The following is a 27,895-nucleotide window of genomic DNA, read 5'->3' as shown; positions in this document are numbered from 1 at the left end:
CCCCACATGTGCCGCCTTACTCACCCAACTTCTTTTCAATAGGCCTGGAGACCAACATGCATGATGCACCCCTTTCAAGGACTTCAGAGAAGGCTTAGAACACTTGATGCAACTTGACTGAGAAGTCTGGCCCATTACAGTTCAACGTGAACAATGGTCATATCCTGACCCAAACGACCACTGATTGGCTTCCCAGGATTACCTCTACAAGGTAGCAGTTCATATTGGCCTTTGAGTTGCCATCTCATCCCTTTAAATCCAAACACATCTGAATTGCACAGATTCTTTGGCTGATTAAGGTGGTAATTAAACTCACTTGTTGCCTTATCTGCATTTAATTAGCCTCAGAACCTGTGTAATTCAGATGTGTTTGGGTTTAAAGGGATGAGGTGGCAACCCTAGTTGGCCTCGTGCAAGTGCTGCCTGATCACCCGAAACGCAGCCTTCCCCTATATTTATATGACCGGTGGGTAGGCTAGATCCAAAAAAACCAGCAGCGCACGCATTACCTCTTTCCCTCCAAGCCTGGGGCAGCCGCTAACTAAAACCGCGCTCCTGTAGGCAACCTGCTGCCTACACCTTAGCCGCTTCAGGGTGCCGGTTTGACGAGGGGTCGGCTCTGTGGCTTCTCTCTGGCTTTGGCAGTCGGCGTGCGTGTTTCCCCTGCTGTCCCCCAGCCTGGAGATCGCTGTGGAATGTGTTGGCGCAAGGGCGACTAAAGAGCAGGAGTGATGGCACCAAAAGGTCTCAGGAGAGTGCTGGAAAATGGCTGGGCCGTGGAGCCTAAGCAGGATGTAGGATGGGGGCTAGCTAGGTGGGGGTTGCGCCTGGCCGTTGTTTTGCTGCTATAGGGGACTGGATGCGTGGCAATCTCCTGAGGGAGGGAGGTAGAGAGAAGAAAGTGTATTTTTGAAAGAAGGGGTGAGATTGTATAAGTGGGCTTGTAAAAAGTGTAGGCTTGGTTGGGCAGGGGTGATTTTGTAGGATGTAGGTGTGCAGGAGGGCTTGCAGAGAGGGAGAGCGCTTTGGGTAAAAGTGAATGTAAAAAGAGGCATTATGGGAGAGTGACTGACCCCTGGTGGAAGAAAAGCAAAAGCCTACAGCACCTGGTATTCCCAGGCGGTCTCCCATCCAAGTACTAACCAGGCCCGACCCTGCTTAGCTTCCGAGATCAGACGAGAGCGGGCGCATTCAGGGTGGTGTGGCCGTAGGCGAAGCTCATGGTCTCTTTCAAGCTTCTTGTACTTGTCACCGGCAGCCTGGCTCCGCCTTTCCTTGACTTTACTACAATCAGCTGTGCCTTTTCACAAGCATGGCAGCACACCGCACTTTGTCGTGTCGTCTCTCCTCTCGCTTGCTCTCCTCAAGCCCGTCCCTGCCTCCTGCTGCTTTGCTCCCTCTTTAACCTCTTCCTGCCTGCACCTTCTCACGCACACACCACATCCTCAGCCTTGCTTCCACGGCTCCTTTCTGGCTTCCCCTGGCCTGACTTTAACCCTTTTCGCTGACAAGGCTTTGCACCACAGGAAGAAGAAGAAGAGCAGCAGGTTGCATGTAGCGCGGGGCCTTATGCCTGCACTTGTTTACGCCTTCGCTCTCCTAGCAGGTGGCCAGCCCATGGATCTCCAGAACCTGCCTTCTGTTCCGTTGGCTACTGGAAGCTGACTGCTGGGGAGGAAGCCAGTACATCTACCCCCCTGGCTACCGGAGGACCCCTCACCTATAACAGGCACCATGCCTCACCAGTGGCTGCAGTCAAGCAACTGCTTGACTTGCCCACTAGGTAGACCTTTTCCTGTAGAGCTGCTCCATACCCCACATGTGCCGCCTTACTCACCCAACTTCTTTTCAATAGGCCTGGAGACCAACATGCATGATGCACCCCTTTCAAGGACTTCAGAGAAGGCTTAGAACACTTGATGCAACTTGACTGAGAAGTCTGGCCCATTACAGTTCAACGTGAACAATGGTCATATCCTGACCCAAACGACCACTGATTGGCTTCCCAGGATTACCTCTACAAGGTAGCAGTTCATATTGGCCTTTGAGTTGCCATCTCATCCCTTTAAATCCAAACACATCTGAATTGCACAGATTCTTTGGCTGATTAAGGTGGTAATTAAACTCACTTGTTGCCTTATCTGCATTTAATTAGCCTCAGAACCTGTGTAATTCAGATGTGTTTGGGTTTAAAGGGATGAGGTGGCAACCCTAGTTGGCCTCGTGCAAGTGCTGCCTGATCACCCGAAACCCAGCCTTCCCCTATATTTATATGACCGGTGGGTAGGCTAGATCCAAAAAAACCAGCAGCGCACGCATTACCTCTTTCCCTCCAAGCCTGGGGCAGCCGCTAACTAAAACCGCGCTCCTGTAGGCAACCTGCTGCCTACACCTTAGCCGCTTCAGGGTGCCGGTTTGACGAGGGGTCGGCTCTGTGGCTTCTCTCTGGCTTTGGCAGTCGGCGTGCGTGTTTCCCGTGCTGTCCCCCAGCCTGGAGATCGCTGTGGAATGTGTTGGCGCAAGGGCGACTAAAGAGCAGGAGTGATGGCACCAAAAGGTCTCAGGAGAGTGCTGGAAAATGGCTGGGCCGTGGAGCCTAAGCAGGATGTAGGATGGGGGCTAGCTAGGTGGGGGTTGCGCCTGGCCGTTGTTTTGCTGCTATAGGGGACTGGATGCGTGGCAATCTCCTGAGGGAGGGAGGTAGAGAGAAGAAAGTGTATTTTTGAAAGAAGGGGTGAGATTGTATAAGTGGGCTTGTAAAAAGTGTAGGCTTGGTTGGGCAGGGGTGATTTTGTAGGAGCTAGGTGTGCAGGAGGGCTTGCAGAGAGGGAGAGCGCTTTGGGTAAAAGTGAATGTAAAAAGAGGCATTATGGGAGAGTGACTGACCCCTGGTGGAAGAAAAGCAAAAGCCTACAGCACCTGGTATTCCCAGGCGGTCTCCCATCCAAGTACTAACCAGGCCCGACCCTGCTTAGCTTCCGAGATCAGACGAGAGCGGGCGCATTCAGGGTGGTGTGGCCGTAGGCGAAGCTCATGGTCTCTTTCAAGCTTCTTGTACTTGTCACCGGCAGCCTGGCTCCGCCTTTCCTTGACTTTACTACAATCAGCTGTGCCTTTTCACAAGCATGGCAGCACACCGCACTTTGTCGTGTCGTCTCTCCTCTCGCTTGCTCTCCTCAAGCCCGTCCCTGCCTCCTGCTGCTTTGCTCCCTCTTTAACCTCTTCCTGCCTGCACCTTCTCACGCACACACCACATCCTCAGCCTTGCTTCCACGGCTCCTTTCTGGCTTCCCCTGGCCTGACTTTAACCCTTTTCGCTGACAAGGCTTTGCACCACAGGAAGAAGAAGAAGAGCAGCAGGTTGCATGTAGCGCGGGGCCTTATGCCTGCACTTGTTTACGCCTTCGCTCTCCTAGCAGGTGGCCAGCCCATGGATCTCCAGAACCTGCCTTCTGTTCCGTTGGCTACTGGAAGCTGACTGCTGGGGAGGAAGCCAGTACATCTACCCCCCTGGCTACCGGAGGACCCCTCACCTATAACAGGCACCATGCCTCACCAGTGGCTGCAGTCAAGCAACTGCTTGACTTGCCCACTAGGTAGACCTTTTCCTGTAGAGCTGCTCCATACCCCACATGTGCCGCCTTACTCACCCAACTTCTTTTCAATAGGCCTGGAGACCAACATGCATGATGCACCCCTTTCAAGGACTTCAGAGAAGGCTTAGAACACTTGATGCAACTTGACTGAGAAGTCTGGCCCATTACAGTTCAACGTGAACAATGGTCATATCCTGACCCAAACGACCACTGATTGGCTTCCCAGGATTACCTCTACAAGGTAGCAGTTCATGTTGGCCTTTGAGTTGCCATCTCATCCCTTTAAATCCAAACACATCTGAATTGCACAGATTCTTTGGCTGATTAAGGTGGTAATTAAACTCACTTGTTGCCTTATCTGCATTTAATTAGCCTCAGAACCTGTGTAATTCAGATGTGTTTGGGTTTAAAGGGATGAGGTGGCAACCCTAGTTGGCCTCGTGCAAGTGCTGCCTGATCACCCGAAACCCAGCCTTCCCCTATATTTATATGACCGGTGGGTAGGCTAGATCCAAAAAAACCAGCAGCGCACGCATTACCTCTTTCCCTCCAAGCCTGGGGCAGCCGCTAACTAAAACCGCGCTCCTGTAGGCAACCTGCTGCCTACACCTTAGCCGCTTCAGGGTGCCGGTTTGACGAGGGGTCGGCTCTGTGGCTTCTCTCTGGCTTTGGCAGTCGGCGTGCGTGTTTCCCGTGCTGTCCCCCAGCCTGGAGATCGCTGTGGAATGTGTTGGCGCAAGGGCGACTAAAGAGCAGGAGTGATGGCACCAAAAGGTCTCAGGAGAGTGCTGGAAAATGGCTGGGCCGTGGAGCCTAAGCAGGATGTAGGATGGGGGCTAGCTAGGTGGGGGTTGCGCCTGGCCGTTGTTTTGCTGCTATAGGGGACTGGATGCGTGGCAATCTCCTGAGGGAGGGAGGTAGAGAGAAGAAAGTGTATTTTTGAAAGAAGGGGTGAGATTGTATAAGTGGGCTTGTAAAAAGTGTAGGCTTGGTTGGGCAGGGGTGATTTTGTAGGATGTAGGTGTGCAGGAGGGCTTGCAGAGAGGGAGAGCGCTTTGGGTAAAAGTGAATGTAAAAAGAGGCATTATGGGAGAGTGACTGACCCCTGGTGGAAGAAAAGCAAAAGCCTACAGCACCTGGTATTCCCAGGCGGTCTCCCATCCAAGTACTAACCAGGCCCGACCCTGCTTAGCTTCCGAGATCAGACGAGAGCGGGCGCATTCAGGGTGGTGTGGCCGTAGGCGAAGCTCATGGTCTCTTTCAAGCTTCTTGTACTTGTCACCGGCAGCCTGGCTCCGCCTTTCCTTGACTTTACTACAATCAGCTGTGCCTTTTCACAAGCATGGCAGCACACCGCACTTTGTCGTGTCGTCTCTCCTCTCGCTTGCTCTCCTCAAGCCCGTCCCTGCCTCCTGCTGCTTTGCTCCCTCTTTAACCTCTTCCTGCCTGCACCTTCTCACGCACACACCACATCCTCAGCCTTGCTTCCACGGCTCCTTTCTGGCTTCCCCTGGCCTGACTTTAACCCTTTTCGCTGACAAGGCTTTGCACCACAGGAAGAAGAAGAAGAGCAGCAGGTTGCATGTAGCGCGGGGCCTTATGCCTGCACTTGTTTACGCCTTCGCTCTCCTAGCAGGTGGCCAGCCCATGGATCTCCAGAACCTGCCTTCTGTTCCGTTGGCTACTGGAAGCTGACTGCTGGGGAGGAAGCCAGTACATCTACCCCCCTGGCTACCGGAGGACCCCTCACCTATAACAGGCACCATGCCTCACCAGTGGCTGCAGTCAAGCAACTGCTTGACTTGCCCACTAGGTAGACCTTTTCCTGTAGAGCTGCTCCATACCCCACATGTGCCGCCTTACTCACCCAACTTCTTTTCAATAGGCCTGGAGACCAACATGCATGATGCACCCCTTTCAAGGACTTCAGAGAAGGCTTAGAACACTTGATGCAACTTGACTGAGAAGTCTGGCCCATTACAGTTCAACGTGAACAATGGTCATATCCTGACCCAAACGACCACTGATTGGCTTCCCAGGATTACCTCTACAAGGTAGCAGTTCATATTGGCCTTTGAGTTGCCATCTCATCCCTTTAAATCCAAACACATCTGAATTGCACAGATTCTTTGGCTGATTAAGGTGGTAATTAAACTCACTTGTTGCCTTATCTGCATTTAATTAGCCTCAGAACCTGTGTAATTCAGATGTGTTTGGGTTTAAAGGGATGAGGTGGCAACCCTAGTTGGCCTCGTGCAAGTGCTGCCTGATCACCCGAAACCCAGCCTTCCCCTATATTTATATGACCGGTGGGTAGGCTAGATCCAAAAAAACCAGCAGCGCACGCATTACCTCTTTCCCTCCAAGCCTGGGGCAGCCGCTAACTAAAACCGCGCTCCTGTAGGCAACCTGCTGCCTACACCTTAGCCGCTTCAGGGTGCCGGTTTGACGAGGGGTCGGCTCTGTGGCTTCTCTCTGGCTTTGGCAGTCGGCGTGCGTGTTTCCCGTGCTGTCCCCCAGCCTGGAGATCGCTGTGGAATGTGTTGGCGCAAGGGCGACTAAAGAGCAGGAGTGATGGCACCAAAAGGTCTCAGGAGAGTGCTGGAAAATGGCTGGGCCGTGGAGCCTAAGCAGGATGTAGGATGGGGGCTAGCTAGGTGGGGGTTGCGCCTGGCCGTTGTTTTGCTGCTATAGGGGACTGGATGCGTGGCAATCTCCTGAGGGAGGGAGGTAGAGAGAAGAAAGTGTATTTTTGAAAGAAGGGGTGAGATTGTATAAGTGGGCTTGTAAAAAGTGTAGGCTTGGTTGGGCAGGGGTGATTTTGTAGGAGCTAGGTGTGCAGGAGGGCTTGCAGAGAGGGAGAGCGCTTTGGGTAAAAGTGAATGTAAAAAGAGGCATTATGGGAGAGTGACTGACCCCTGGTGGAAGAAAAGCAAAAGCCTACAGCACCTGGTATTCCCAGGCGGTCTCCCATCCAAGTACTAACCAGGCCTGACCCTGCTTAGCTTCCGAGATCAGACGAGAGCGGGCGCATTCAGGGTGGTGTAGCCGTAGGCGAAGCTCATGGTCTCTTTCAAGCTTCTTGTACTTGTCACCGGCAGCCTGGCTCCGCCTTTCCTTGACTTTACTACAATCAGCTGTGCCTTTTCACAAGCATGGCAGCACACCGCACTTTGTCGTGTCGTCTCTCCTCTCGCTTGCTCTCCTCAAGCCCGTCCCTGCCTCCTGCTGCTTTGCTCCCTCTTTAACCTCTTCCTGCCTGCACCTTCTCACGCACACACCACATCCTCAGCCTTGCTTCCACGGCTCCTTTCTGGCTTCCCCTGGCCTGACTTTAACCCTTTTCGCTGACAAGGCTTTGCACCACAGGAAGAAGAAGAAGAGCAGCAGGTTGCATGTAGCGCGGGGCCTTATGCCTGCACTAGTTTACGCCTTCGCTCTCCTAGCAGGTGGCCAGCCCATGGATCTCCAGAACCTGCCTTCTGTTCCGTTGGCTACTGGAAGCTGACTGCTGGGGAGGAAGCCAGTACATCTACCCCCCTGGCTACCGGAGGACCCCTCACCTATAACAGGCACCATGCCTCACCAGTGGCTGCAGTCAAGCAACTGCTTGACTTGCCCACTAGGTAGACCTTTTCCTGTAGAGCTGCTCCATACCCCACATGTGCCGCCTTACTCACCCAACTTCTTTTCAATAGGCCTGGAGACCAACATGCATGATGCACCCCTTTCAAGGACTTCAGAGAAGGCTTAGAACACTTGATGCAACTTGACTGAGAAGTCTGGCCCATTACAGTTCAACGTGAACAATGGTCATATCCTGACCCAAACGACCACTGATTGGCTTCCCAGGATTACCTCTACAAGGTAGCAGTTCATGTTGGCCTTTGAGTTGCCATCTCATCCCTTTAAATCCAAACACATCTGAATTGCACAGATTCTTTGGCTGATTAAGGTGGTAATTAAACTCACTTGTTGCCTTATCTGCATTTAATTAGCCTCAGAACCTGTGTAATTCAGATGTGTTTGGGTTTAAAGGGATGAGGTGGCAACCCTAGTTGGCCTCGTGCAAGTGCTGCCTGATCACCCGAAACCCAGCCTTCCCCTATATTTATATGACCGGTGGGTAGGCTAGATCCAAAAAAACCAGCAGCGCACGCATTACCTCTTTCCCTCCAAGCCTGGGGCAGCCGCTAACTAAAACCGCGCTCCTGTAGGCAACCTGCTGCCTACACCTTAGCCGCTTCAGGGTGCCGGTTTGACGAGGGGTCGGCTCTGTGGCTTCTCTCTGGCTTTGGCAGTCGGCGTGCGTGTTTCCCGTGCTGTCCCCCAGCCTGGAGATCGCTGTGGAATGTGTTGGCGCAAGGGCGACTAAAGAGCAGGAGTGATGGCACCAAAAGGTCTCAGGAGAGTGCTGGAAAATGGCTGGGCCGTGGAGCCTAAGCAGGATGTAGGATGGGGGCTAGCTAGGTGGGGGTTGCGCCTGGCCGTTGTTTTGCTGCTATAGGGGACTGGATGCGTGGCAATCTCCTGAGGGAGGGAGGTAGAGAGAAGAAAGTGTATTTTTGAAAGAAGGGGTGAGATTGTATAAGTGGGCTTGTAAAAAGTGTAGGCTTGGTTGGGCAGGGGTGATTTTGTAGGAGCTAGGTGTGCAGGAGGGCTTGCAGAGAGGGAGAGCGCTTTGGGTAAAAGTGAATGTAAAAAGAGGCATTATGGGAGAGTGACTGACCCCTGGTGGAAGAAAAGCAAAAGCCTACAGCACCTGGTATTCCCAGGCGGTCTCCCATCCAAGTACTAACCAGGCCCGACCCTGCTTAGCTTCCGAGATCAGACGAGAGCGGGCGCATTCAGGGTGGTGTGGCCATAGGCGAAGCTCATGGTCTCTTTCAAGCTTCTTGTACTTGTCACCGGCAGCCTGGCTCCGCCTTTCCTTGACTTTACTACAATCAGCTGTGCCTTTTCACAAGCATGGCAGCACACCGCACTTTGTCGTGTCGTCTCTCCTCTCGCTTGCTCTCCTCAAGCCCGTCCCTGCCTCCTGCTGCTTTGCTCCCTCTTTAACCTCTTCCTGCCTGCACCTTCTCACGCACACACATCCTCAGCCTTGCTTCCACGGCTCCTTTCTGGCTTCCCCTGGCCTGACTTTAACCCTTTTCGCTGACAAGGCTTTGCACCACAGGAAGAAGAAGAGCAGCAGGTTGCATGTAGCGCGGGGCCTTATGCCTGCACTTGTTTACGCCTTCGCTCTCCTAGCAGGTGGCCAGCCCATGGATCTCCAGAACCTGCCTTCTGTTCCGTTGGCTACTGGAAGCTGACTGCTGGGGAGGAAGCCAGTACATCTACCCCCCTGGCTACCGGAGGACCCCTCACCTATAACAGGCACCATGCCTCACCAGTGGCTGCAGTCAAGCAACTGCTTGACTTGCCCACTAGGTAGACCTTTTCCTGTAGAGCTGCTCCATACCCCACATGTGCCGCCTTACTCACCCAACTTCTTTTCAATAGGCCTGGAGACCAACATGCATGATGCACCCCTTTCAAGGACTTCAGAGAAGGCTTAGAACACTTGATGCAACTTGACTGAGAAGTCTGGCCCATTACAGTTCAACGTGAACAATGGTCATATCCTGACCCAAACGACCACTGATTGGCTTCCCAGGATTACCTCTACAAGGTAGCAGTTCATGTTGGCCTTTGAGTTGCCATCTCATCCCTTTAAATCCAAACGCATCTGAATTGCACAGATTCTTTGGCTGATTAAGGTGGTAATTAAACTCACTTGTTGCCTTATCTGCATTTAATTAGCCTCAGAACCTGTGTAATTCAGATGTGTTTGGGTTTAAAGGGATGAGGTGGCAACCCTAGTTGGCCTCGTGCAAGTGCTGCCTGATCACCCGAAACGCAGCCTTCCCCTATATTTATATGACCGGTGGGTAGGCTAGATCCAAAAAAACCAGCAGCGCACGCATTACCTCTTTCCCTCCAAGCCTGGGGCAGCCGCTAACTAAAACCGCGCTCCTGTAGGCAACCTGCTGCCTACACCTTAGCCGCTTCAGGGTGCCGGTTTGACGAGGGGTCGGCTCTGTGGCTTCTCTCTGGCTTTGGCAGTCGGCGTGCGTGTTTCCCGTGCTGTCCCCCAGCCTGGAGATCGCTGTGGAATGTGTTGGCGCAAGGGCGACTAAAGAGCAGGAGTGATGGCACCAAAAGGTCTCAGGAGAGTGCTGGAAAATGGCTGGGCCGTGGAGCCTAAGCAGGATGTAGGATGGGGGCTAGCTAGGTGGGGGTTGCGCCTGGCCGTTGTTTTGCTGCTATAGGGGACTGGATGCGTGGCAATCTCCTGAGGGAGGGAGGTAGAGAGAAGAAAGTGTATTTTTGAAAGAAGGGGTGAGATTGTATAAGTGGGCTTGTAAAAAGTGTAGGCTTGGTTGGGCAGGGGTGATTTTGTAGGAGCTAGGTGTGCAGGAGGGCTTGCAGAGAGGGAGAGCGCTTTGGGTAAAAGTGAATGTAAAAAGAGGCATTATGGGAGAGTGACTGACCCCTGGTGGAAGAAAAGCAAAAGCCTACAGCACCTGGTATTCCCAGGCGGTCTCCCATCCAAGTACTAACCAGGCCCGACCCTGCTTAGCTTCCGAGATCAGACGAGAGCGGGCGCATTCAGGGTGGTGTGGCCGTAGGCGAAGCTCATGGTCTCTTTCAAGCTTCTTGTACTTGTCACCGGCAGCCTGGCTCCGCCTTTCCTTGACTTTACTACAATCAGCTGTGCCTTTTCACAAGCATGGCAGCACACCGCACTTTGTCGTGTCGTCTCTCCTCTCGCTTGCTCTCCTCAAGCCCGTCCCTGCCTCCTGCTGCTTTGCTCCCTCTTTAACCTCTTCCTGCCTGCACCTTCTCACGCACACACCACATCCTCAGCCTTGCTTCCACGGCTCCTTTCTGGCTTCCCCTGGCCTGACTTTAACCCTTTTCGCTGACAAGGCTTTGCACCACAGGAAGAAGAAGAGCAGCAGGTTGCATGTAGCGCGGGGCCTTATGCCTGCACTTGTTTACGCCTTCGCTCTCCTAGCAGGTGGCCAGCCCATGGATCTCCAGAACCTGCCTTCTGTTCCGTTGGCTACTGGAAGCTGACTGCTGGGGAGGAAGCCAGTACATCTACCCCCCTGGCTACCGGAGGACCCCTCACCTATACCAGGCACCATGCCTCACCAGTGGCTGCAGTCAAGCAACTGCTTGACTTGCCCACTAGGTAGACCTTTTCCTGTAGAGCTGCTCCATACCCCACATGTGCCGCCTTACTCACCCAACTTCTTTTCAATAGGCCTGGAGACCAACATGCATGATGCACCCCTTTCAAGGACTTCAGAGAAGGCTTAGAACACTTGATGCAACTTGACTGAGAAGTCTGGCCCATTACAGTTCAACGTGAACAATGGTCATATCCTGACCCAAACGACCACTGATTGGCTTCCCAGGATTACCTCTACAAGGTAGCAGTTCATATTGGCCTTTGAGTTGCCATCTCATCCCTTTAAATCCAAACACATCTGAATTGCACAGATTCTTTGGCTGATTAAGGTGGTAATTAAACTCACTTGTTGCCTTATCTGCATTTAATTAGCCTCAGAACCTGTGTAATTCAGATGTGTTTGGGTTTAAAGGGATGAGGTGGCAACCCTAGTTGGCCTCGTGCAAGTGCTGCCTGATCACCCGAAACCCAGCCTTCCCCTATATTTATATGACCGGTGGGTAGGCTAGATCCAAAAAAACCAGCAGCGCACGCATTACCTCTTTCCCTCCAAGCCTGGGGCAGCCGCTAACTAAAACCGCGCTCCTGTAGGCAACCTGCTGCCTACACCTTAGCCGCTTCAGGGTGCCGGTTTGACGAGGGGTCGGCTCTGTGGCTTCTCTCTGGCTTTGGCAGTCGGCGTGCGTGTTTCCCGTGCTGTCCCCCAGCCTGGAGATCGCTGTGGAATGTGTTGGCGCAAGGGCGACTAAAGAGCAGGAGTGATGGCACCAAAAGGTCTCAGGAGAGTGCTGGAAAATGGCTGGGCCGTGGAGCCTAAGCAGGATGTAGGATGGGGGCTAGCTAGGTGGGGGTTGCGCCTGGCCGTTGTTTTGCTGCTATAGGGGACTGGATGCGTGGCAATCTCCTGAGGGAGGGAGGTAGAGAGAAGAAAGTGTATTTTTGAAAGAAGGGGTGAGATTGTATAAGTGGGCTTGTAAAAAGTGTAGGCTTGGTTGGGCAGGGGTGATTTTGTAGGATGTAGGTGTGCAGGAGGGCTTGCAGAGAGGGAGAGCGCTTTGGGTAAAAGTGAATGTAAAAAGAGGCATTATGGGAGAGTGACTGACCCCTGGTGGAAGAAAAGCAAAAGCCTACAGCACCTGGTATTCCCAGGCGGTCTCCCATCCAAGTACTAACCAGGCCCGACCCTGCTTAGCTTCCGAGATCAGACGAGAGCGGGCGCATTCAGGGTGGTGTGGCCGTAGGCGAAGCTCATGGTCTCTTTCAAGCTTCTTGTACTTGTCACCGGCAGCCTGGCTCCGCCTTTCCTTGACTTTACTACAATCAGCTGTGCCTTTTCACAAGCATGGCAGCACACCGCACTTTGTCGTGTCGTCTCTCCTCTCGCTTGCTCTCCTCAAGCCCGTCCCTGCCTCCTGCTGCTTTGCTCCCTCTTTAACCTCTTCCTGCCGGCACCTTCTCACGCACACACCACATCCTCAGCCTTGCTTCCACGGCTCCTTTCTGGCTTCCCCTGGCCTGACTTTAACCCTTTTCGCTGACAAGGCTTTGCACCACAGGAAGAAGAAGAGCAGCAGGTTGCATGTAGCGCGGGGCCTTATGCCTGCACTTGTTTACGCCTTCGCTCTCCTAGCAGGTGGCCAGCCCATGGATCTCCAGAACCTGCCTTCTGTTCCGTTGGCTACTGGAAGCTGACTGCTGGGGAGGAAGCCAGTACATCTACCCCCCTGGCTACCGGAGGACCCCTCACCTATACCAGGCACCATGCCTCACCAGTGGCTGCAGTCAAGCAACTGCTTGACTTGCCCACTAGGTAGACCTTTTCCTGTAGAGCTGCTCCATACCCCACATGTGCCGCCTTACTCACCCAACTTCTTTTCAATAGGCCTGGAGACCAACATGCATGATGCACCCCTTTCAAGGACTTCAGAGAAGGCTTAGAACACTTGATGCAACTTGACTGAGAAGTCTGGCCCATTACAGTTCAACGTGAACAATGGTCATATCCTGACCCAAACGACCACTGATTGGCTTCCCAGGATTACCTCTACAAGGTAGCAGTTCATATTGGCCTTTGAGTTGCCATCTCATCCCTTTAAATCCAAACACATCTGAATTGCACAGATTCTTTGGCTGATTAAGGTGGTAATTAAACTCACTTGTTGCCTTATCTGCATTTAATTAGCCTCAGAACCTGTGTAATTCAGATGTGTTTGGGTTTAAAGGGATGAGGTGGCAACCCTAGTTGGCCTCGTGCAAATGCTGCCTGATCACCCGAAACGCAGCCTTCCCCTATATTTATATGACCGGTGGGTAGGCTAGATCCAAAAAAACCAGCAGCGCACGCATTACCTCTTTCCCTCCAAGCCTGGGGCAGCCGCTAACTAAAACCGCGCTCCTGTAGGCAACCTGCTGCCTACACCTTAGCCGGGTGCCGGTTTGACGAGGGGTCGGCTCTGTGGCTTCTCTCTGGCTTTGGCAGTCGGCGTGCGTGTTTCCCGTGCTGTCCCCCAGCCTGGAGATCGCTGTGGAATGTGTTGGCGCAAGGGCGACTAAAGAGCAGGAGTGATGGCACCAAAAGGTCTCAGGAGAGTGCTGGAAAATGGCTGGGCCGTGGAGCCTAAGCAGGATGTAGGATGGGGGCTAGCTAGGTGGGGGTTGCGCCTGGCCGTTGTTTTGCTGCTATAGGGGACTGGATGCGTGGCAATCTCCTGAGGGAGGGAGGTAGAGAGAAGAAAGTGTATTTTTGAAAGAAGGGGTGAGATTGTATAAGTGGGCTTGTAAAAAGTGTAGGCTTGGTTGGGCAGGGGTGATTTTGTAGGAGCTAGGTGTGCAGGAGGGCTTGCAGAGAGGGAGAGCGCTTTGGGTAAAAGTGAATGTAAAAAGAGGCATTATGGGAGAGTGACTGACCCCTGGTGGAAGAAAAGCAAAAGCCTACAGCACCTGGTATTCCCAGGCGGTCTCCCATCCAAGTACTAACCAGGCCCGACCCTGCTTAGCTTCCGAGATCAGACGAGAGCGGGCGCATTCAGGGTGGTGTGGCCGTAGGCGAAGCTCATGGTCTCTTTCAAGCTTCTTGTACTTGTCACCGGCAGCCTGGCTCCGCCTTTCCTTGACTTTACTACAATCAGCTGTGCCTTTTCACAAGCATGGCAGCACACCGCACTTTGTCGTGTCGTCTCTCCTCTCGCTTGCTCTCCTCAAGCCCGTCCCTGCCTCCTGCTGCTTTGCTCCCTCTTTAACCTCTTCCTGCCTGCACCTTCTCACGCACACACCACATCCTCAGCCTTGCTTCCACGGCTCCTTTCTGGCTTCCCCTGGCCTGACTTTAACCCTTTTCGCTGACAAGGCTTTGCACCACAGGAAGAAGAAGAGCAGCAGGTTGCATGTAGCGCGGGGCCTTATGCCTGCACTTGTTTACGCCTTCGCTCTCCTAGCAGGTGGCCAGCCCATGGATCTCCAGAACCTGCCTTCTGTTCCGTTGGCTACTGGAAGCTGACTGCTGGGGAGGAAGCCAGTACATCTACCCCCCTGGCTACCGGAGGACCCCTCACCTATACCAGGCACCATGCCTCACCAGTGGCTGCAGTCAAGCAACTGCTTGACTTGCCCACTAGGTAGACCTTTTCCTGTAGAGTTGCTCCATACCCCACATGTGCCGCCTTACTCAGCCAACTTCTTTTCAATAGGCCTGGAGACCAACATGCATGATGCACCCCTTTCAAGGACTTCAGAGAAGGCTTAGAACACTTGATGCAACTTGACTGAGAAGTCTGGCCCATTACAGTTCAACGTGAACAATGGTCATATCCTGACCCAAACGACCACTGATTGGCTTCCCAGGATTACCTCTACAAGGTAGCAGTTCATGTTGGCCTTTGAGTTGCCATCTCATCCCTTTAAATCCAAACGCATCTGAATTGCACAGATTCTTTGGCTGATTAAGGTGGTAATTAAACTCACTTGTTGCCTTATCTGCATTTAATTAGCCTCAGAACCTGTGTAATTCAGATGTGTTTGGGTTTAAAGGGATGAGGTGGCAACCCTAGTTGGCCTCGTGCAAGTGCTGCCTGATCACCCGAAACGCAGCCTTCCCCTATATTTATATGACCGGTGGGTAGGCTAGATCCAAAAAAACCAGCAGCGCACGCATTACCTCTTTCCCTCCAAGCCTGGGGCAGCCGCTAACTAAAACCGCGCTCCTGTAGGCAACCTGCTGCCTACACCTTAGCCGCTTCAGGGTGCCGGTTTGACGAGGGGTCGGCTCTGTGGCTTCTCTCTGGCTTTGGCAGTCGGCGTGCGTGTTTCCCGTGCTGTCCCCCAGCCTGGAGATCGCTGTGGAATGTGTTGGCGCAAGGGCGACTAAAGAGCAGGAGTGATGGCACCAAAAGGTCTCAGGAGAGTGCTGGAAAATGGCTGGGCCGTGGAGCCTAAGCAGGATGTAGGATGGGGGCTAGCTAGGTGGGGGTTGCGCCTGGCCGTTGTTTTGCTGCTATAGGGGACTGGATGCGTGGCAATCTCCTGAGGGAGGGAGGTAGAGAGAAGAAAGTGTATTTTTGAAAGAAGGGGTGAGATTGTATAAGTGGGCTTGTAAAAAGTGTAGGCTTGGTTGGGCAGGGGTGATTTTGTAGGATGTAGGTGTGCAGGAGGGCTTGCAGAGAGGGAGAGCGCTTTGGGTAAAAGTGAATGTAAAAAGAGGCATTATGGGAGAGTGACTGACCCCTGGTGGAAGAAAAGCAAAAGCCTACAGCACCTGGTATTCCCAGGCGGTCTCCCATCCAAGTACTAACCAGGCCCGACCCTGCTTAGCTTCCGAGATCAGACGAGAGCGGGCGCATTCAGGGTGGTGTGGCCGTAGGCGAAGCTCATGGTCTCTTTCAAGCTTCTTGTACTTGTCACCGGCAGCCTGGCTCCGCCTTTCCTTGACTTTACTACAATCAGCTGTGCCTTTTCACAAGCATGGCAGCACACCGCACTTTGTCGTGTCGTCTCTCCTCTCGCTTGCTCTCCTCAAGCCCGTCCCTGCCTCCTGCTGCTTTGCTCCCTCTTTAACCTCTTCCTGCCTGCACCTTCTCACGCACACACCACATCCTCAGCCTTGCTTCCACGGCTCCTTTCTGGCTTCCCCTGGCCTGACTTTAACCCTTTTCGCTGACAAGGCTTTGCACCACAGGAAGAAGAAGAAGAGCAGCAGGTTGCATGTAGCGCGGGGCCTTATGCCTGCACTTGTTTACGCCTTCGCTCTCCTAGCAGGTGGCCAGCCCATGGATCTCCAGAACCTGCCTTCTGTTCCGTTGGCTACTGGAAGCTGACTGCTGGGGAGGAAGCCAGTACATCTACCCCCCTGGCTACCGGAGGACCCCTCACCTATAACAGGCACCATGCCTCACCAGTGGCTGCAGTCAAGCAACTGCTTGACTTGCCCACTAGGTAGACCTTTTCCTGTAGAGCTGCTCCATACCCCACATGTGCCGCCTTACTCACCCAACTTCTTTTCAATAGGCCTGGAGACCAACATGCATGATGCACCCCTTTCAAGGACTTCAGAGAAGGCTTAGAACACTTGATGCAACTTGACTGAGAAGTCTGGCCCATTACAGTTCAACGTGAACAATGGTCATATCCTGACCCAAACGACCACTGATTGGCTTCCCAGGATTACCTCTACAAGGTAGCAGTTCATATTGGCCTTTGAGTTGCCATCTCATCCCTTTAAATCCAAACACATCTGAATTGCACAGATTCTTTGGCTGATTAAGGTGGTAATTAAACTCACTTGTTGCCTTATCTGCATTTAATTAGCCTCAGAACCTGTGTAATTCAGATGTGTTTGGGTTTAAAGGGATGAGGTGGCAACCCTAGTTGGCCTCGTGCAAATGCTGCCTGATCACCCGAAACGCAGCCTTCCCCTATATTTATATGACCGGTGGGTAGGCTAGATCCAAAAAAACCAGCAGCGCACGCATTACCTCTTTCCCTCCAAGCCTGGGGCAGCCGCTAACTAAAACCGCGCTCCTGTAGGCAACCTGCTGCCTACACCTTAGCCGCTTCAGGGTGCCGGTTTGACGAGGGGTCGGCTCTGTGGCTTCTCTCTGGCTTTGGCAGTCGGCGTGCGTGTTTCCCGTGCTGTCCCCCAGCCTGGAGATCGCTGTGGAATGTGTTGGCGCAAGGGCGACTAAAGAGCAGGAGTGATGGCACCAAAAGGTCTCAGGAGAGTGCTGGAAAATGGCTGGGCCGTGGAGCCTAAGCAGGATGTAGGATGGGGGCTAGCTAGGTGGGGGTTGCGCCTGGCCGTTGTTTTGCTGCTATAGGGGACTGGATGCGTGGCAATCTCCTGAGGGAGGGAGGTAGAGAGAAGAAAGTGTATTTTTGAAAGAAGGGGTGAGATTGTATAAGTGGGCTTGTAAAAAGTGTAGGCTTGGTTGGGCAGGGGTGATTTTGTAGGAGCTAGGTGTGCAGGAGGGCTTGCAGAGAGGGAGAGCGCTTTGGGTAAAAGTGAATGTAAAAAGAGGCATTATGGGAGAGTGACTGACCCCTGGTGGAAGAAAAGCAAAAGCCTACAGCACCTGGTATTCCCAGGCGGTCTCCCATCCAAGTACTAACCAGGCCCGACCCTGCTTAGCTTCCGAGATCAGACGAGAGCGGGCGCATTCAGGGTGGTGTGGCCGTAGGCGAAGCTCATGGTCTCTTTCAAGCTTCTTGTACTTGTCACCGGCAGCCTGGCTCCGCCTTTCCTTGACTTTACTACAATCAGCTGTGCCTTTTCACAAGCATGGCAGCACACCGCACTTTGTCGTGTCGTCTCTCCTCTCGCTTGCTCTCCTCAAGCCCGTCCCTGCCTCCTGCTGCTTTGCTCCCTCTTTAACCTCTTCCTGCCTGCACCTTCTCACGCACACACCACATCCTCAGCCTTGCTTCCACGGCTCCTTTCTGGCTTCCCCTGGCCTGACTTTAACCCTTTTCGCTGACAAGGCTTTGCACCACAGGAAGAAGAAGAGCAGCAGGTTGCATGTAGCGCGGGGCCTTATGCCTGCACTTGTTTACGCCTTCGCTCTCCTAGCAGGTGGCCAGCCCATGGATCTCCAGAACCTGCCTTCTGTTCCGTTGGCTACTGGAAGCTGACTGCTGGGGAGGAAGCCAGTACATCTACCCCCCTGGCTACCGGAGGACCCCTCACCTATACCAGGCACCATGCCTCACCAGTGGCTGCAGTCAAGCAACTGCTTGACTTGCCCACTAGGTAGACCTTTTCCTGTAGAGTTGCTCCATACCCCACATGTGCCGCCTTACTCAGCCAACTTCTTTTCAATAGGCCTGGAGACCAACATGCATGATGCACCCCTTTCAAGGACTTCAGAGAAGGCTTAGAACACTTGATGCAACTTGACTGAGAAGTCTGGCCCATTACAGTTCAACGTGAACAATGGTCATATCCTGACCCAAACGACCACTGATTGGCTTCCCAGGATTACCTCTACAAGGTAGCAGTTCATGTTGGCCTTTGAGTTGCCATCTCATCCCTTTAAATCCAAACGCATCTGAATTGCACAGATTCTTTGGCTGATTAAGGTGGTAATTAAACTCACTTGTTGCCTTATCTGCATTTAATTAGCCTCAGAACCTGTGTAATTCAGATGTGTTTGGGTTTAAAGGGATGAGGTGGCAACCCTAGTTGGCCTCGTGCAAGTGCTGCCTGATCACCCGAAACGCAGCCTTCCCCTATATTTATATGACCGGTGGGTAGGCTAGATCCAAAAAAACCAGCAGCGCACGCATTACCTCTTTCCCTCCAAGCCTGGGGCAGCCGCTAACTAAAACCGCGCTCCTGTAGGCAACCTGCTGCCTACACCTTAGCCGCTTCAGGGTGCCGGTTTGACGAGGGGTCGGCTCTGTGGCTTCTCTCTGGCTTTGGCAGTCGGCGTGCGTGTTTCCCGTGCTGTCCCCCAGCCTGGAGATCGCTGTGGAATGTGTTGGCGCAAGGGCGACTAAAGAGCAGGAGTGATGGCACCAAAAGGTCTCAGGAGAGTGCTGGAAAATGGCTGGGCCGTGGAGCCTAAGCAGGATGTAGGATGGGGGCTAGCTAGGTGGGGGTTGCGCCTGGCCGTTGTTTTGCTGCTATAGGGGACTGGATGCGTGGCAATCTCCTGAGGGAGGGAGGTAGAGAGAAGAAAGTGTATTTTTGAAAGAAGGGGTGAGATTGTATAAGTGGGCTTGTAAAAAGTGTAGGCTTGGTTGGGCAGGGGTGATTTTGTAGGATGTAGGTGTGCAGGAGGGCTTGCAGAGAGGGAGAGCGCTTTGGGTAAAAGTGAATGTAAAAAGAGGCATTATGGGAGAGTGACTGACCCCTGGTGGAAGAAAAGCAAAAGCCTACAGCACCTGGTATTCCCAGGCGGTCTCCCATCCAAGTACTAACCAGGCCCGACCCTGCTTAGCTTCCGAGATCAGACGAGAGCGGGCGCATTCAGGGTGGTGTGGCCGTAGGCGAAGCTCATGGTCTCTTTCAAGCTTCTTGTACTTGTCACCGGCAGCCTGGCTCCGCCTTTCCTTGACTTTGCTACAATCAGCTGTGCCTTTTCACAAGCATGGCAGCACACCGCACTTTGTCGTGTCGTCTCTCCTCTCGCTTGCTCTCCTCAAGCCCGTCCCTGCCTCCTGCTGCTTTGCTCCCTCTTTAACCTCTTCCTGCCTGCACCTTCTCACGCACACACCACATCCTCAGCCTTGCTTCCACGGCTCCTTTCTGGCTTCCCCTGGCCTGACTTTAACCCTTTTCGCTGACAAGGCTTTGCACCACAGGAAGAAGAAGAAGAGCAGCAGGTTGCATGTAGCGCGGGGCCTTATGCCTGCACTTGTTTACGCCTTCGCTCTCCTAGCAGGTGGCCAGCCCATGGATCTCCAGAACCTGCCTTCTGTTCCGTTGGCTACTGGAAGCTGACTGCTGGGGAGGAAGCCAGTACATCTACCCCCCTGGCTACCGGAGGACCCCTCACCTATACCAGGCACCATGCCTCACCAGTGGCTGCAGTCAAGCAACTGCTTGACTTGCCCACTAGGTAGACCTTTTCCTGTAGAGCTGCTCCATACCCCACATGTGCCGCCTTACTCACCCAACTTCTTTTCAATAGGCCTGGAGACCAACATGCATGATGCACCCCTTTCAAGGACTTCAGAGAAGGCTTAGAACACTTGATGCAACTTGACTGAGAAGTCTGGCCCATTACAGTTCAACGTGAACAATGGTCATATCCTGACCCAAACGACCACTGATTGGCTTCCCAGGATTACCTCTACAAGGTAGCAGTTCATATTGGCCTTTGAGTTGCCATCTCATCCCTTTAAATCCAAACACATCTGAATTGCACAGATTCTTTGGCTGATTAAGGTGGTAATTAAACTCACTTGTTGCCTTATCTGCATTTAATTAGCCTCAGAACCTGTGTAATTCAGATGTGTTTGGGTTTAAAGGGATGAGGTGGCAACCCTAGTTGGCCTCGTGCAAGTGCTGCCTGATCACCCGAAACCCAGCCTTCCCCTATATTTATATGACCGGTGGGTAGGCTAGATCCAAAAAAACCAGCAGCGCACGCATTACCTCTTTCCCTCCAAGCCTGGGGCAGCCGCTAACTAAAACCGCGCTCCTGTAGGCAACCTGCTGCCTACACCTTAGCCGCTTCAGGGTGCCGGTTTGACGAGGGGTCGGCTCTGTGGCTTCTCTCTGGCTTTGGCAGTCGGCGTGCGTGTTTCCCGTGCTGTCCCCCAGCCTGGAGATCGCTGTGGAATGTGTTGGCGCAAGGGCGACTAAAGAGCAGGAGTGATGGCACCAAAAGGTCTCAGGAGAGTGCTGGAAAATGGCTGGGCCGTGGAGCCTAAGCAGGATGTAGGATGGGGGCTAGCTAGGTGGGGGTTGCGCCTGGCCGTTGTTTTGCTGCTATAGGGGACTGGATGCGTGGCAATCTCCTGAGGGAGGTAGAGAGAAGAAAGTGTATTTTTGAAAGAAGGGGTGAGATTGTATAAGTGGGCTTGTAAAAAGTGTAGGCTTGGTTGGGCAGGGGTGATTTTGTAGGAGCTAGGTGTGCAGGAGGGCTTGCAGAGAGGGAGAGCGCTTTGGGTAAAAGTGAATGTAAAAAGAGGCATTATGGGAGAGTGACTGACCCCTGGTGGAAGAAAAGCAAAAGCCTACAGCACCTGGTATTCCCAGGCGGTCTCCCATCCAAGTACTAACCAGGCCCGACCCTGCTTAGCTTCCGAAATCAGACGAGAGCGGGCGCATTCAGGGTGGTGTGGCCGTAGGCGAAGCTCATGGTCTCTTTCAAGCTTCTTGTACTTGTCACCGGCAGCCTGGCTCCGCCTTTCCTTGACTTTACTACAATCAGCTGTGCCTTTTCACAAGCATGGCAGCACACCGCACTTTGTCGTGTCGTCTCTCCTCTCGCTTGCTCTCCTCAAGCCCGTCCCTGCCTCCTGCTGCTTTGCTCCCTCTTTAACCTCTTCCTGCCTGCACCTTCTCACGCACACACCACATCCTCAGCCTTGCTTCCACGGCTCCTTTCTGGCTTCCCCTGGCCTGACTTTAACCCTTTTCGCTGACAAGGCTTTGCACCACAGGAAGAAGAAGAGCAGCAGGTTGCATGTAGCGCGGGGCCTTATGCCTGCACTTGTTTACGCCTTCGCTCTCCTAGCAGGTGGCCAGCCCATGGATCTCCAGAACCTGCCTTCTGTTCCGTTGGCTACTGGAAGCTGACTGCTGGGGAGGAAGCCAGTACATCTACCCCCCTGGCTACCGGAGGACCCCTCACCTATACCAGGCACCATGCCTCACCAGTGGCTGCAGTCAAGCAACTGCTTGACTTGCCCACTAGGTAGACCTTTTCCTGTAGAGCTGCTCCATACCCCAAATGTGCCGCCTTACTCACCCAACTTCTTTTCAATAGGCCTGGAGACCAACATGCATGATGCACCCCTTTCAAGGACTTCAGAGAAGGCTTAGAACACTTGATGCAACTTGACTGAGAAGTCTGGCCCATTACAGTTCAACGTGAACAATGGTCATATCCTGACCCAAACGACCACTGATTGGCTTCCCAGGATTACCTCTACAAGGTAGCAGTTCATATTGGCCTTTGAGTTGCCATCTCATCCCTTTAAATCCAAACGCATCTGAATTGCACAGATTCTTTGGCTGATTAAGGTGGTAATTAAACTCACTTGTTGCCTTATCTGCATTTAATTAGCCTCAGAACCTGTGTAATTCAGATGTGTTTGGGTTTAAAGGGATGAGGTGGCAACCCTAGTTGGCCTCGTGCAAATGCTGCCTGATCACCCAAAACGCAGCCTTCCCCTATATTTATATGACCGGTGGGTAGGCTAGATCCAAAAAAACCAGCAGCGCACGCATTACCTCTTTCCCTCCAAGCCTGGGGCAGCCGCTAACTAAAACCGCGCTCCTGTAGGCAACCTGCTGCCTACACCTTAGCCGCTTCAGGGTGCCGGTTTGACGAGGGGTCGGCTCTGTGGCTTCTCTCTGGCTTTGGCAGTCGGCGTGCGTGTTTCCCCTGCTGTCCCCCAGCCTGGAGATCGCTGTGGAATGTGTTGGCGCAAGGGCGACTAAAGAGCAGGAGTGATGGCACCAAAAGGTCTCAGGAGAGTGCTGGAAAATGGCTGGGCCGTGGAGCCTAAGCAGGATGTAGGATGGGGGCTAGCTAGGTGGGGGTTGCGCCTGGCCGTTGTTTTGCTGCTATAGGGGACTGGATGCGTGGCAATCTCCTGAGGGAGGGAGGTAGAGAGAAGAAAGTGTATTTTTGAAAGAAGGGGTGAGATTGTATAAGTGGGCTTGTAAAAAGTGTAGGCTTGGTTGGGCAGGGGTGATTTTGTAGGATGTAGGTGTGCAGGAGGGCTTGCAGAGAGGGAGAGCGCTTTGGGTAAAAGTGAATGTAAAAAGAGGCATTATGGGAGAGTGACTGACCCCTGGTGGAAGAAAAGCAAAAGCCTACAGCACCTGGTATTCCCAGGCGGTCTCCCATCCAAGTACTAACCAGGCCCGACCCTGCTTAGCTTCCGAGATCAGACGAGAGCGGGCGCATTCAGGGTGGTGTGGCCGTAGGCGAAGCTCATGGTCTCTTTCAAGCTTCTTGTACTTGTCACCGGCAGCCTGGCTCCGCCTTTCCTTGACTTTACTACAATCAGCTGTGCCTTTTCACAAGCATGGCAGCACACCGCACTTTGTCGTGTCGTCTCTCCTCTCGCTTGCTCTCCTCAAGCCCGTCCCTGCCTCCTGCTGCTTTGCTCCCTCTTTAACCTCTTCCTGCCTGCACCTTCTCACGCACACACCACATCCTCAGCCTTGCTTCCACGGCTCCTTTCTGGCTTCCCCTGGCCTGACTTTAACCCTTTTCGCTGACAAGGCTTTGCACCACAGGAAGAAGAAGAGCAGCAGGTTGCATGTAGCGCGGGGCCTTATGCCTGCACTTGTTTACGCCTTCGCTCTCCTAGCAGGTGGCCAGCCCATGGATCTCCAGAACCTGCCTTCTGTTCCGTTGGCTACTGGAAGCTGACTGCTGGGGAGGAAGCCAGTACATCTACCCCCCTGGCTACCGGAGGACCCCTCACCTATACCAGGCACCATGCCTCACCAGTGGCTGCAGTCAAGCAACTGCTTGACTTGCCCACTAGGTAGACCTTTTCCTGTAGAGTTGCTCCATACCCCACATGTGCCGCCTTACTCAGCCAACTTCTTTTCAATAGGCCTGGAGACCAACATGCATGATGCACCCCTTTCAAGGACTTCAGAGAAGGCTTAGAACACTTGATGCAACTTGACTGAGAAGTCTGGCCCATTACAGTTCAACGTGAACAATGGTCATATCCTGACCCAAACGACCACTGATTGGCTTCCCAGGATTACCTCTACAAGGTAGCAGTTCATGTTGGCCTTTGAGTTGCCATCTCATCCCTTTAAATCCAAACGCATCTGAATTGCACAGATTCTTTGGCTGATTAAGGTGGTAATTAAACTCACTTGTTGCCTTATCTGCATTTAATTAGCCTCAGAACCTGTGTAATTCAGATGTGTTTGGGTTTAAAGGGATGAGGTGGCAACCCTAGTTGGCCTCGTGCAAGTGCTGCCTGATCACCCGAAACGCAGCCTTCCCCTATATTTATATGACCGGTGGGTAGGCTAGATCCAAAAAAACCAGCAGCGCACGCATTACCTCTTTCCCTCCAAGCCTGGGGCAGCCGCTAACTAAAACCGCGCTCCTGTAGGCAACCTGCTGCCTACACCTTAGCCGCTTCAGGGTGCCGGTTTGACGAGGGGTCGGCTCTGTGGCTTCTCTCTGGCTTTGGCAGTCGGCGTGCGTGTTTCCCGTGCTGTCCCCCAGCCTGGAGATCGCTGTGGAATGTGTTGGCGCAAGGGCGACTAAAGAGCAGGAGTGATGGCACCAAAAGGTCTCAGGAGAGTGCTGGAAAATGGCTGGGCCGTGGAGCCTAAGCAGGATGTAGGATGGGGGCTAGCTAGGTGGGGGTTGCGCCTGGCCGTTGTTTTGCTGCTATAGGGGACTGGATGCGTGGCAATCTCCTGAGGGAGGGAGGTAGAGAGAAGAAAGTGTATTTTTGAAAGAAGGGGTGAGATTGTATAAGTGGGCTTGTAAAAAGTGTAGGCTTGGTTGGGCAGGGGTGATTTTGTAGGAGCTAGGTGTGCAGGAGGGCTTGCAGAGAGGGAGAGCGCTTTGGGTAAAAGTGAATGTAAAAAGAGGCATTATGGGAGAGTGACTGACCCCTGGTGGAAGAAAAGCAAAAGCCTACAGCACCTGGTATTCCCAGGCGGTCACCCATCCAAGTACTAACCAGGCCCGACCCTGCTTAGCTTCCGAGATCAGACGAGAGCGGGCACATTCAGGGTGGTGTGGCCGTAGGCGAAGCTCATGGTCTCTTTCAAGCTTCTTGTACTTGTCACCGGCAGCCTGGCTCCGCCTTTCCTTGACTTTACTACAATCAGCTGTGCCTTTTCACAAGCATGGCAGCACACCGCACTTTGTCGTGTCGTCTCTCCTCTCGCTTGCTCTCCTCAAGCCCGTCCCTGCCTCCTGCTGCTTTGCTCCCTCTTTAACCTCTTCCTGCCTGCACCTTCTCACGCACACACCACATCCTCAGCCTTGCTTCCACGGCTCCTTTCTGGCTTCCCCTGGCCTGACTTTAACCCTTTTCGCTGACAAGGCTTTGCACCACAGGAAGAAGAAGAGCAGCAGGTTGCATGTAGCGCGGGGCCTTATGCCTGCACTTGTTTACGCCTTCGCTCTCCTAGCAGGTGGCCAGCCCATGGATCTCCAGAACCTGCCTTCTGTTCCGTTGGCTACTGGAAGCTGACTGCTGGGGAGGAAGCCAGTACATCTACCCCCCTGGCTACCGGAGGACCCCTCACCTATACCAGGCACCATGCCTCACCAGTGGCTGCAGTCAAGCAACTGCTTGACTTGCCCACTAGGTAGACCTTTTCCTGTAGAGCTGCTCCATACCCCACATGTGCCGCCTTACTCACCCAACTTCTTTTCAATAGGCCTGGAGACCAACATGCATGATGCACCCCTTTCAAGGACTTCAGAGAAGGCTTAGAACACTTGATGCAACTTGACTGAGAAGTCTGGCCCATTACAGTTCAACGTGAACAATGGTCATATCCTGACCCAAACGACCACTGATTGGCTTCCCAGGATTACCTCTACAAGGTAGCAGTTCATATTGGCCTTTGAGTTGCCATCTCATCCCTTTAAATCCAAACACATCTGAATTGCACAGATTCTTTGGCTGATTAAGGTGGTAATTAAACTCACTTGTTGCCTTATCTGCATTTAATTAGCCTCAGAACCTGTGTAATTCAGATGTGTTTGGGTTTAAAGGGATGAGGTGGCAACCCTAGTTGGCCTCGTGCAAGTGCTGCCTGATCACCCGAAACCCAGCCTTCCCCTATATTTATATGACCGGTGGGTAGGCTAGATCCAAAAAAACCAGCAGCGCACGCATTACCTCTTTCCCTCCAAGCCTGGGGCAGCCGCTAACTAAAACCGCGCTCCTGTAGGCAACCTGCTGCCTACACCTTAGCCGCTTCAGGGTGCCGGTTTGACGAGGGGTCGGCTCTGTGGCTTCTCTCTGGCTTTGGCAGTCGGCGTGCGTGTTTCCCGTGCTGTCCCCCAGCCTGGAGATCGCTGTGGAATGTGTTGGCGCAAGGGCGACTAAAGAGCAGGAGTGATGGCACCAAAAGGTCTCAGGAGAGTGCTGGAAAATGGCTGGGCCGTGGAGCCTAAGCAGGATGTAGGATGGGGGCTAGCTAGGTGGGGGTTGCGCCTGGCCGTTGTTTTGCTGCTATAGGGGACTGGATGCGTGGCAATCTCCTGAGGGAGGGAGGTAGAGAGAAGAAAGTGTATTTTTGAAAGAAGGGGTGAGATTGTATAAGTGGGCTTGTAAAAAGTGTAGGCTTGGTTGGGCAGGGGTGATTTTGTAGGAGCTAGGTGTGCAGGAGGGCTTGCAGAGAGGGAGAGCGCTTTGGGTAAAAGTGAATGTAAAAAGAGGCATTATGGGAGAGTGACTGACCCCTGGTGGAAGAAAAGCAAAAGCCTACAGCACCTGGTATTCCCAGGCGGTCTCCCATCCAAGTACTAACCAGGCCCGACCCTGCTTAGCTTCCGAGATCAGACGAGAGCGGGCGCATTCAGGGTGGTGTGGCCGTAGGCGAAGCTCATGGTCTCTTTCAAGCTTCTTGTACTTGTCACCGGCAGCCTGGCTCCGCCTTTCCTTGACTTTGCTACAATCAGCTGTGCCTTTTCACAAGCATGGCAGCACACCGCACTTTGTCGTGTCGTCTCTCCTCTCGCTTGCTCTCCTCAAGCCCGTCCCTGCCTCCTGCTGCTTTGCTCCCTCTTTAACCTCTTCCTGCCTGCACCTTCTCACGCACACACCACATCCTCAGCCTTGCTTCCACGGCTCCTTTCTGGCTTCCCCTGGCCTGACTTTAACCCTTTTCGCTGACAAGGCTTTGCACCACAGGAAGAAGAAGAAGAGCAGCAGGTTGCATGTAGCGCGGGGCCTTATGCCTGCACTTGTTTACGCCTTCGCTCTCCTAGCAGGTGGCCAGCCCATGGATCTCCAGAACCTGCCTTCTGTTCCGTTGGCTACTGGAAGCTGACTGCTGGGGAGGAAGCCAGTACATCTACCCCCCTGGCTACCGGAGGACCCCTCACCTATACCAGGCACCATGCCTCACCAGTGGCTGCAGTCAAGCAACTGCTTGACTTGCCCACTAGGTAGACCTTTTCCTGTAGAGCTGCTCCATACCCCACATGTGCCGCCTTACTCACCCAACTTCTTTTCAATAGGCCTGGAGACCAACATGCATGATGCACCCCTTTCAAGGACTTCAGAGAAGGCTTAGAACACTTGATGCAACTTGACTGAGAAGTCTGGCCCATTACAGTTCAACGTGAACAATGGTCATATCCTGACCCAAACGACCACTGATTGGCTTCCCAGGATTACCTCTACAAGGTAGCAGTTCATATTGGCCTTTGAGTTGCCATCTCATCCCTTTAAATCCAAACACATCTGAATTGCACAGATTCTTTGGCTGATTAAGGTGGTAATTAAACTCACTTGTTGCCTTATCTGCATTTAATTAGCCTCAGAACCTGTGTAATTCAGATGTGTTTGGGTTTAAAGGGATGAGGTGGCAACCCTAGTTGGCCTCGTGCAAGTGCTGCCTGATCACCCGAAACCCAGCCTTCCCCTATATTTATATGACCGGTGGGTAGGCTAGATCCAAAAAAACCAGCAGCGCACGCATTACCTCTTTCCCTCCAAGCCTGGGGCAGCCGCTAACTAAAACCGCGCTCCTGTAGGCAACCTGCTGCCTACACCTTAGCCGCTTCAGGGTGCCGGTTTGACGAGGGGTCGGCTCTGTGGCTTCTCTCTGGCTTTGGCAGTCGGCGTGCGTGTTTCCCGTGCTGTCCCCCAGCCTGGAGATCGCTGTGGAATGTGTTGGCGCAAGGGCGACTAAAGAGCAGGAGTGATGGCA

At 53.2% G+C, this 27,895-nt stretch overlaps 15 non-coding genes across 15 annotated transcripts; all 15 read right to left on the bottom strand.

The window, feature by feature from the left end:
• Positions 1-1,094: 1,094 nt before the first annotated feature.
• LOC143999014 (5S ribosomal RNA) lies at positions 1,095-1,213 on the bottom strand. The gene has a single exon (XR_013277975.1). It is a non-coding gene; the product is annotated as a 5S ribosomal RNA (ribosomal RNA).
• Positions 1,214-2,907: 1,694 nt separating this feature from the next.
• LOC143999002 (5S ribosomal RNA) lies at positions 2,908-3,026 on the bottom strand. The gene has a single exon (XR_013277974.1). It is a non-coding gene; the product is annotated as a 5S ribosomal RNA (ribosomal RNA).
• Positions 3,027-4,720: 1,694 nt separating this feature from the next.
• On the bottom strand, positions 4,721-4,839 carry LOC143998989 (5S ribosomal RNA). The gene has a single exon (XR_013277973.1). It is a non-coding gene; the product is annotated as a 5S ribosomal RNA (ribosomal RNA).
• A 1,694-nt stretch (positions 4,840-6,533) lies between these two features.
• LOC143999641 (5S ribosomal RNA) lies at positions 6,534-6,652 on the bottom strand. The gene has a single exon (XR_013278103.1). It is a non-coding gene; the product is annotated as a 5S ribosomal RNA (ribosomal RNA).
• Positions 6,653-8,346: 1,694 nt separating this feature from the next.
• LOC143999588 (5S ribosomal RNA) lies at positions 8,347-8,465 on the bottom strand. Its single transcript, XR_013278056.1, has one exon. It is a non-coding gene; the product is annotated as a 5S ribosomal RNA (ribosomal RNA).
• A 1,688-nt stretch (positions 8,466-10,153) lies between these two features.
• Positions 10,154-10,272, bottom strand: LOC143998976 (5S ribosomal RNA). Its single transcript, XR_013277971.1, has one exon. It is a non-coding gene; the product is annotated as a 5S ribosomal RNA (ribosomal RNA).
• A 1,691-nt stretch (positions 10,273-11,963) lies between these two features.
• Positions 11,964-12,082, bottom strand: LOC143998964 (5S ribosomal RNA). Its single transcript, XR_013277970.1, has one exon. It is a non-coding gene; the product is annotated as a 5S ribosomal RNA (ribosomal RNA).
• Positions 12,083-13,767: 1,685 nt separating this feature from the next.
• On the bottom strand, positions 13,768-13,886 carry LOC143998951 (5S ribosomal RNA). The gene has a single exon (XR_013277969.1). It is a non-coding gene; the product is annotated as a 5S ribosomal RNA (ribosomal RNA).
• Positions 13,887-15,577: 1,691 nt separating this feature from the next.
• Positions 15,578-15,696, bottom strand: LOC143998939 (5S ribosomal RNA). The gene has a single exon (XR_013277968.1). It is a non-coding gene; the product is annotated as a 5S ribosomal RNA (ribosomal RNA).
• Positions 15,697-17,390: 1,694 nt separating this feature from the next.
• LOC143998927 (5S ribosomal RNA) lies at positions 17,391-17,509 on the bottom strand. Its single transcript, XR_013277967.1, has one exon. It is a non-coding gene; the product is annotated as a 5S ribosomal RNA (ribosomal RNA).
• A 1,691-nt stretch (positions 17,510-19,200) lies between these two features.
• Positions 19,201-19,319, bottom strand: LOC143998915 (5S ribosomal RNA). The gene has a single exon (XR_013277966.1). It is a non-coding gene; the product is annotated as a 5S ribosomal RNA (ribosomal RNA).
• A 1,690-nt stretch (positions 19,320-21,009) lies between these two features.
• On the bottom strand, positions 21,010-21,128 carry LOC143999626 (5S ribosomal RNA). Its single transcript, XR_013278090.1, has one exon. It is a non-coding gene; the product is annotated as a 5S ribosomal RNA (ribosomal RNA).
• Positions 21,129-22,819: 1,691 nt separating this feature from the next.
• On the bottom strand, positions 22,820-22,938 carry LOC143998903 (5S ribosomal RNA). Its single transcript, XR_013277965.1, has one exon. It is a non-coding gene; the product is annotated as a 5S ribosomal RNA (ribosomal RNA).
• A 1,691-nt stretch (positions 22,939-24,629) lies between these two features.
• On the bottom strand, positions 24,630-24,748 carry LOC143999576 (5S ribosomal RNA). Its single transcript, XR_013278045.1, has one exon. It is a non-coding gene; the product is annotated as a 5S ribosomal RNA (ribosomal RNA).
• A 1,691-nt stretch (positions 24,749-26,439) lies between these two features.
• On the bottom strand, positions 26,440-26,558 carry LOC143998891 (5S ribosomal RNA). Its single transcript, XR_013277964.1, has one exon. It is a non-coding gene; the product is annotated as a 5S ribosomal RNA (ribosomal RNA).
• Between the last annotated feature and the right edge of the window lie 1,337 nt (positions 26,559-27,895).

This window comes from Lithobates pipiens, unplaced genomic scaffold, assembly GCF_037356315.1.
Source record: "Lithobates pipiens isolate NorthernLeopardFrog02 unplaced genomic scaffold, aLitPip1_a1.2 Scaffold_19, whole genome shotgun sequence".
Lineage (NCBI taxonomy): Eukaryota > Metazoa > Chordata > Amphibia > Anura > Ranidae > Lithobates > Lithobates pipiens.
Note: the sequence above shows the minus strand (reverse complement) of the source record. Positions and strands in the feature narration are given on the sequence as shown.